The sequence below is a fragment of the Aethalodelphis obliquidens genome, unplaced genomic scaffold (genome assembly GCF_003676395.1).
Source record: "Aethalodelphis obliquidens isolate GAN/ISIS:26980383/991018 unplaced genomic scaffold, ASM367639v1 scaffold69, whole genome shotgun sequence".
Classification (NCBI taxonomy): Eukaryota; Metazoa; Chordata; class Mammalia; order Artiodactyla; family Delphinidae; genus Aethalodelphis; species Aethalodelphis obliquidens.
In genome coordinates this window covers 5,852,815-5,860,884 of record NW_020838013.1, presented here as the reverse complement: position 1 = coordinate 5,860,884, position 8,070 = coordinate 5,852,815, and the positions used below count along the sequence as shown (strand labels likewise).

The 8,070-nt window shown below is 55.6% G+C and overlaps 1 long non-coding RNA gene across 1 annotated transcript; it reads left to right on the top strand.

The window, feature by feature from the left end:
• The first annotated feature begins 916 nt into the window (after positions 1 to 916).
• On the top strand, positions 917 to 6,228 carry LOC113611401 (uncharacterized). The gene is made up of 3 exons (XR_003429451.1): positions 917 to 1,243; positions 1,872 to 2,036; positions 3,280 to 6,228. It is a non-coding gene; the product is annotated as an uncharacterized LOC113611401 (long non-coding RNA).
• The last annotated feature ends 1,842 nt before the right edge of the window (positions 6,229 to 8,070 follow it).

Sequence of the window (8,070 nt, the reverse complement as noted above, 5' to 3'; positions counted from 1 at the left end):
AGGACCAGGGCTGCGAGGCGCTGGCAGCGCATGAAACTGTGCAGCGGGGCCGTGGGCCACCCACGAACCAGCAGCCTCAGAGGGCTCCCTTCACGCCCCATCTTCGGCCTCAGCCTCGCCCCTCCGTGGCCGAGAGCTGGCAGGCTAGCGGTGGGGTTCAGAGGGCAGCCGGAGAGCCCACGTGGGAGCAGAGGAAAGTACGATGCGTGGCCATGCAGGCTGCCCCCCTGGGCCAAGTCCCGGCCCCTCTGCTCCCAGCTGCATCACGTCCAGCAAGATACGTCCCTTCCCGAGCCTCGATTTCTCCATATGTAAAATGGGCTGATGAGAGTACCTTGCTCTGAAGGACGATGTGCGGCCGACACCAGGAAATGAGATGGAAGCTTTCACTAAAAGATGGCTGAAGTGACCTGATGATAAGAAAAGGAAAAAAAAAAAAAAGAAAGATGATCTGATCCTTCTGTTCCTTTAAGAATGGCAACCCCCCCGGAAATCAGGAAAGACCCCTGGTTTGGGGACCCCGAGTCCTACCAGAAGGAGGTCCTTCCCTGGGCCCATGGAGGGAAGCCTATAGTTACCCCACCAGGTGGCCAGCCCTTTAGCATGTCCTCAGAAATCAGGTGTTTTCCGACTGGAAAGTTTCCATTATCTTTAAATCCGATACTGGGGGCGCTAACATCACACATTTAGCCTCTGTGACTCACGAGCCGTCGGCAGGGAAGCGCTGTTGGGACTTGAACGAGGGCGGGCAGAGATTTCCAAAGATCAGGGTGGGTTTCTTTAAGCCTCTAAAAAGTTCTCATTTCATAACCAGCTGACATACACATAAAGGAGCGATATTTTTCCAAGGAAACATCTCACAGCCAGGGCGAGGCTCTCTGCCCTACCGATACCTTTGATCCCCACGTCAGGCTGCTAGCAGGGGCCTCACCGGGAGGGAAGGTGCCGTCCCCTCCTGGCGACCAAGATGTTTGTTTCTTTGGGTTCCTACCGACGAGTCACGGGCTGCTGATTTTCTTGGCCATGTCCAAGCCTGAGGATGGTGCTGGGTAGCCTCAGGGACTAAGGAAGGCCAACGGAATTGAGGTGCCAGGTGCCAGAAATCCGACCCCACTGCCCGAAGCTGCTTACACCCACTCACCATTGCTTACAGCCAATGCCTCGCCCTGACACAAGCTCACAGCACGCCAGGCTCCATGCCTAAAGTAGGAGGTCTGCTCGCATCCCCACAGAGACCACTCAGGTAGGTATTCTTATGCCCATTTTGCAGATAGGGAAACTGAGGCTCAGAGAGGTGAAACAGCATGCCCAAGATTTCACTTCTACAAAGCGGGGGAGGCAAGATTTGAACCCATGTCTGTCTGGCTCCAGCATCTTCCCCTTTCATCACGCTTCTGCCTCCTCAACTTAATTCACCAAGAGTTATTCAGCAATGATGCTGCCCAGTCACTATAGGGGACAGAATGAGGGCAAGCATGGTCCCAATCCTAAAGGAACCTGCGACCGGCTGAGGAGTAAGAGAATGAATGAATGAGCGAGTGAATGAATGAACGAATGAGGAGTGAGAGATGGCAGGAGGATGAACCAGTCTGAGGATGCACCGTCGTGCTGACACCACTCTGGGCACCAGAGGCTGCCACCAGCTGGGGACCTCTGAGAAGCCGCATGGAATGCAGCTCTCGCGAGTGTCAGCCCAAGACATGGAAAAGGGGGAGGTTTGCCCACCAGCTGCATCCCCCATCCCCATGGTCAAGGGTGGCCTTCACACTTCTAGGCTTGTGCGTGAGTCAGGTGGCCGAGAAGCCCAGAGCAGAAAGGGCAGACGTGGGGGCAGGCAAGAGGAGACACTGACAGGTCCCCCGTGCATGCAGCTGGTTGAAAAAGTGAGTTGAGACAACGGGAGGCAGGACACAAGAGGAATCTGGTACAAGACAGTCCACGTGTACATGAAATCGGACTTTGGAAACACAGGGATGGGTGTTCTCTGCACTTGTTTTCATGTCCTCTCTAGTAAATCTCCTCTCTCAGCATTGAAGGTGAGTGGACCTAGCACAACACATGCTCAACAAATAGATGGGGGAAAATGGATGGATGGGTGGGTGGATGGATGGAAGGATGGATGAATGGGCATGTTGGTTGGTGGTTGGGTATGTGGGTGGATAGGTGCATGCATGGCCATGTGGATAAGTGGAGGGATGAGTAGATGGATGGGTGGATGGATGGGTAGGTGGATGGATGGATGGATGGATGGGCATGTGGGTGGGTGGGTGGGTGGGTAATTAGATGGATGGACGGTTGGGTGGTAGAGCCCAGATTCCTTCTGCTGCTACTAGCCCACCCACTTCTTCACCGGGAATGGATCCAACAAACAAGATGGGATTCTGAGCCAGGTTGGAGCTGAAAAACCAGCCAGACACCCTGAGACAAGCCTTTGTGTCAGATGTATTGGGGAAGCTGGGAGGTGGGAGGTGGCGCCCAGCCAGGAGACGCAAGCTGTCTCCCGTTGGCCTGGCAGGAAGCCTCCCAGCTCTGGAGCACACGAGCCAGGCTTTGGATCCTGGCTCCCTTCCTTCCAGGCTGGTTGAATGACCTTGGGCTAGTCACACAACTTGGGGTCTTGGTTTCCTCATGTATAAATAAGAATCAGAGGAACTCACACCCTCAGCTGTCTCTGCTGTGATAGTGTCCCCCTAGGGGGAAATTGTCATAATTGATAAACCTGGAAGCTTATTCTCTGGGTGAAGAAACCAGACCTTAGAATGGAGAAATTCTCCGACGTCTCAGCCAGGGCTAAAACTTCCAGTCATGGTGGCGGAACAGGGCAGTGGAATTTGGAGCCCTCTGCCGTGACCCCTGATATAACACAGACTAGGCCAAGGTGTTCGTGTAACGTTCAGGGAGACCCTGAAACCTACTCCAAGGTTTGGCTGGCCCTGTGTTCTGAGAACACCTCCGGAGGTTGCCTGTCTGTGGATGGAAGGGGGCTGAATCACTAAGGGGCACAACCCAGGGACGTTCTCAGAAAACGGGGAGAGCCGTCCACTCCCCAAGTGGAATATGCCAAAGGGGCATTGCAAGGGGAACAAGGTACACCTTCCATTGAAGGAAGAAAGGAAGTAGTTGATTGGATGGTTGGTTGGTTGTTGGTTGGCTGGCTAGTTTGTCCATCCATCAGTAACTTAGTGAATGACTAGCTTGTAGCCTGGTCCACCAGGCAATGCTAAGTCTCTCTCTGAGGTCCCACCTCCAATATGTCCCTCTGGGTTCATCCTCCCTCAGGGCCAGACTGAAACACATCACTGCCCTGCCCTAACCTTCAAGAATCTCCAGCGTCCACAGGACAAAATCCAAGGGCCTCCCCTGGACATGCAAAGCTTCCTGCAAAGGAGCCCCCCAGCCCCCTAGCCCACCCCCATGTCAGCCCTACTTCAGGGTTCCTGGCCTTGGTTCACACCGTCCTCTCAACCCAAGTGTCTTCTTTCCGTCCGCCACGCGTCTGAGTCCTTCTTACAGAACGAAACGCATCCAACACGAGTCACGCTTCCAGGAGTAGCTGAAGATGGTGAGGCCACCGAACTCCTGCCATTCCTACTACAACGATAGGCACATAGCGACCTGTCCAGGCACTTTGCTCGCAGGTTTCTGTTTCCCAACTATATACACGTGCAGAAGACAGGGAAAAAGAAAGGACCAAGTTACGAGTGGTTATGAACCCTGAAGTCTGCCAGAATGGCTTCATCGACCCATCCGTTCCTTCATACCCAGGCATTCAGTCATTCAGAGAACTCTTACTGCTTCCTGGGCAAACATGCTGGTAGCAGGAAAGTCCACGGGCTCCCACCCCAGCGGCCCCACGGGTACAAGCACCATTTGGAGTCACAAAACCGACGATGGGACTTTGGTTCTGGCTCCCTTCCATCACGCCAGGGCCTGGGCAGGTCACCGGGGGCAGGGGCCACAAGCCGGAGATAAGCCAGTGGTCAAGCTCTGTAGCCGTGATTACGCACCCGCCGCTCTGAGCCTGTTTCCCACCGGTGAAGGGGTGACAGCAGCCCGTGTCTCCCAGCAGTGATGGGAGGACAGACCTCCTCGGCTCAAAGAGGGAAACCTGCCAATTGAAAACAGCCACCTGCTCCTTCAAAAAGGATTCTTAGTCTCCTTGGCATTGGGTGTTGTCTGCGCGTCCGGGGGCCACGACAACAAAGGGCCACAGACCTGCTGGCTTCAAACAAGAGAAATCGATTCTCTCACAGCTCTGGAGTCAAGGTGTTGGCAGGGCCTCGCTCCCTCCAAAGGCTCCAGGGGAGGGTCCTGCCTGCCTCTTTCAGCCTCTGGGGTCTCCAGGCGTCCCTGGCTGTGGCCGCATCCCTCCAGTCTCTGTCTCCGTCGTCCCATGGCCTCCTCTGTGTCATCTTCGCTGCTTCTGTCCTTTATAAGGACACTGATTGGATGTAGGACCCTTCCTCTTCCAGGAAGGTCACATCCTGAGATCCTTATTTTAACTACGTCTACAAAGACCCTATTTCCAAATAAGCTCTCATTCTGAGGGTCCAAGTATATATGAACTGGGGGGGACACGATTCCATCCAGCACAGACACTCAGGCAGAGATGGGCAAGTGGCCCCTCTGTGTGTCACGGAGCCATCGAGGGACCCCCGCTCTTCCACTGGTGCTGAGGCCCCCTCCTGGCCCACCTAGACAGACGCCTCCAGCTTCACGGCTCCCCAAGGCCTGTGCAATGCACATGCACCATGCCTGGCGCTGCCTTTTACCCTAGACGTTCCTCTAGGAACGGAGCCAGACAGACTCAGAGTGAGGAGACAGGTGAAAGAGCCAGGCAGCACCAGGTGGAAACCGCAGGATGGGGCGAGCGCTGGCCACACGCCCACCACCGAGTGCCAAGGGGAGTGACGGCCGCTGCCAGGCGTGGGGGTGGGAAATCAAGGCAGCATCACAGCATCGGGGAGCCTTGGGGGCAACCCTTAAGGAAGAGTGGGGTTCCTCCTGGTAGGCCTGGTGGGCGAGGGTCACCCCAGGCGCCAAGCCACCTGAGCCACATGCTCAGGGCTGGGATGGTGGACGCAGAGCACGTAGCAGGGAAAGGGCCGGAGAAGACAGGCTGCTGCGCAAAGGATGTGGGCTTGATCTTGGGAAGAGGCTCAGAGCCTCTCGCACCATCCCTCGGCTGGCCACGATCTGGGCAGGGGATGGGGACAGCGCAGGGGGACTGTACCAGAGGCAGCGCGCATGTGAGCCGGGCTGGTTGCCCCGTGCTCTCCAGTATCCAGCGGGGAGGTGAGGAGGGATAATCCCCTCGGGGGGACCGGAGTTGCCTGCAGCCGGGATGCGGGTCCTCGAGCGCTGGGCAGAAGGTCGCACACGCATCATCTCCTGGACACAGGCTCTGGCGCAGAGACACGGACCCCAGTCACACACGGAGCCCCGCCATGACAAATATTTCACCAGGAGACTTCCTCTGGGAGGGGGAGAAATACCCAAAGCACGCTTTGTCTTAAAACATTAATGTCCAATTCTAAATTGGGTCGGGGGACGGAGGAGGAGAAAGGAGGAAGGCAGGGGTGGGGAGCCATCACTGGGCATCATTCATAAGCCACACACTGGGCCCTTCATCAGGCCCCAAACTCACCCTTGTGGCTACGCAAAGATTTATTGAAGCCCCAGCATGGGCTCATTTATTTTCCTCCAAACCAATTTGAAAAGACCGTTTGCATCTGCCCTGGAGGAAAAAAAAAAAACCACACACACACACACACACACACAAAATGTGCTTATTTGGCAAACTTTGTTTGAAAAACCTGCTTGTCCCCAAAGAAGTAGCCGCATGTTTGGCGAGGCCAGGGGCTGTGTCTGTGGGGAGGGGATGGTGGTGGTTCGGTTCTTCCCCATCATCTGTTGGCCAGAGAAAGAGACAGAGAACTTGAACTCAGACACCATTTCTTGCACCTGGGGACCCAGAAAGGCGGGGCCCTTTGCTCGGAGATCAAGGTCCCGTTGTAGCTCTCTCTAGCCTTGCTTGTCAGGGACGTCTGTGCACAGACAGCTGCAAAACGCAAAGAAAAGTGTAAAGCCAAGCGGGGAAAAATGGACAATGAGAATTTCAAACATTAGCTAATTTTGAGGGGTGGGGTGAAAGTTCTGTCTGTCCTCTCCAGAAAAAAGAGATGTCACCCATGAAGAAACATTCACCTTTCTTCCTATCTACAATATACAAAGAGTTTTTATGAATCAATAAGAAAGAAGAACACAATAATAGAAAAATGGGCCAGGGACACAACTGGGTAATTCGAAAGAGGAAAGTATGGTCCATAAATACGGGTAACAAAATGCTTAATGTTGCCAATAATCTGAGAGATGCAACTTGAAGCACAGACAACTAACATCTTAGTTTGCACCTACCAAACCGGCAATATGCGCAAGAACGTAACAGCAGGTTAGTGAGATGGAGCAAGCAGAGGTACAGCTGGTGAAGCCCCCCTTGTCACTTTGGCCACACGCAGCCCCGCCCAGATGGGGGCGTGCTCTTTGACCCAGCAGCGCCACTTCTATGAATCCAAAGAAGTGCACAGAGGCTTGGCTCTGGGGGCCCAGGCACTGAGCCTTATCTGAAGTGTCAGCAGAAGGAGGATGGCTCCTCCCTGCGGTCTCCAGGCACACGTCTGCCCCTCGGCACAGGCAGCCTGGACTTCCAGGAAACTGTGGACGTGCGCCTCGCGGCTGGAGCGTGCGCTCCTGGTCTGGGAGCCGCAGAGATCTGAGTTAGAAGCAGTGGGTGGCAGCCACGGGGAGCAGACCACCCGTCAGGACCTGCTTTTAGAAGCAGAGAGCCTGGTCCTGGGGGGTCCCAAACAGAAATGTGTCCAGGCTTCCTTCGAACCCTGGGGCTACTCCTCAGCACAGGCCCCCTCCCCAAAGCAGACTTGTTCCCCCCAGACCAGGGCAGATCTGCCCAGCTATCACCGGAGCCCCCCACCCCTGGAACAATGAACTCAAATATCAGAACTGGAAGGTTGCATGGGGAATGCCCTGGTTGACAGATGGGGAAACTGAGGGCAGATGTTCTCCCAAGGTCATCCCGGCTCAAACCAGAGCTGGCGCCTAAGAGCCCCAGACCCTCCCCGAGCTTCCCAAACAGGGTCACCAGAGACCACGTGTGTCCCTGCTGTGAACGGGTGAGCCTCAGGTGATGGGCTCCTGCCACAGTGGGGCCCTACCCATCAGTATGAATGTCACTCAGGACCCCTCTCCTTTGTGTCAGCAAGTCCCCAGCACTGCTGGAGAGCTGGGGACATGCAGGGCAGCCAACAGGTTCCTGCCTGCGGAGAGAAGAGGTGGGAAACGGTGTCTGTGTCCAGGCCGGGGGAGCAGGATAAGGGTCTGTCCTGCTCCAGGAGGTTAGAGAGGCCTTCCCTGGGGAGGGGGTGTGGGGCTGCCTTTGAGGGTCAAGGAGGAAGCAGGTCGGGGAGACAAGGACAGAGCTTTCTGGGAAGACACCTGTGAGCCAAACTCCAGGACCAGGCTTCCACTTTCATGCGATGCCACCTGGCAGGCTTCCCTGCCCTCCTGCTAAGGGTCCCTGTGCCAACCACCCCGGGAGGAACATCCCTGGTCCTCGAATGGCCAACACTATTGCATTCTTGCTCTGATCTAGGCACTAGTGACACCTCAGAGCCTTTATCTTATAAGACTCTCGTTAGACCCATTTTACAGAGGAGAAGACTGAGGCACAGAAAGGTAAAGAGGTTTGCAAGGGCCACCAGCTGGTAAGGGGGGGAGTCAGGATGTGTCTGGCTCCAGAGGCTGTTCTTACCACCCCTACACCCCCTGCCTCGTGGTCCCTGCCCGCCCCCCGCCAACCTGAGCCATGGTCTATGGACCATAGTTCCCAGGCTCAGACTGGCCTGGAGTGGGTATGCACCTAAGCCCTTGATCTTCCCCATCACCCTGCTACATCCTTCCCATGCTCCCAGGCCCAGAGAAGGGGACCCCCTCCAGGAAGCCCATCTGGATGTCAGTCATTCAGGCCCCAAGGGTGGAGCAGGCTGAGGACCA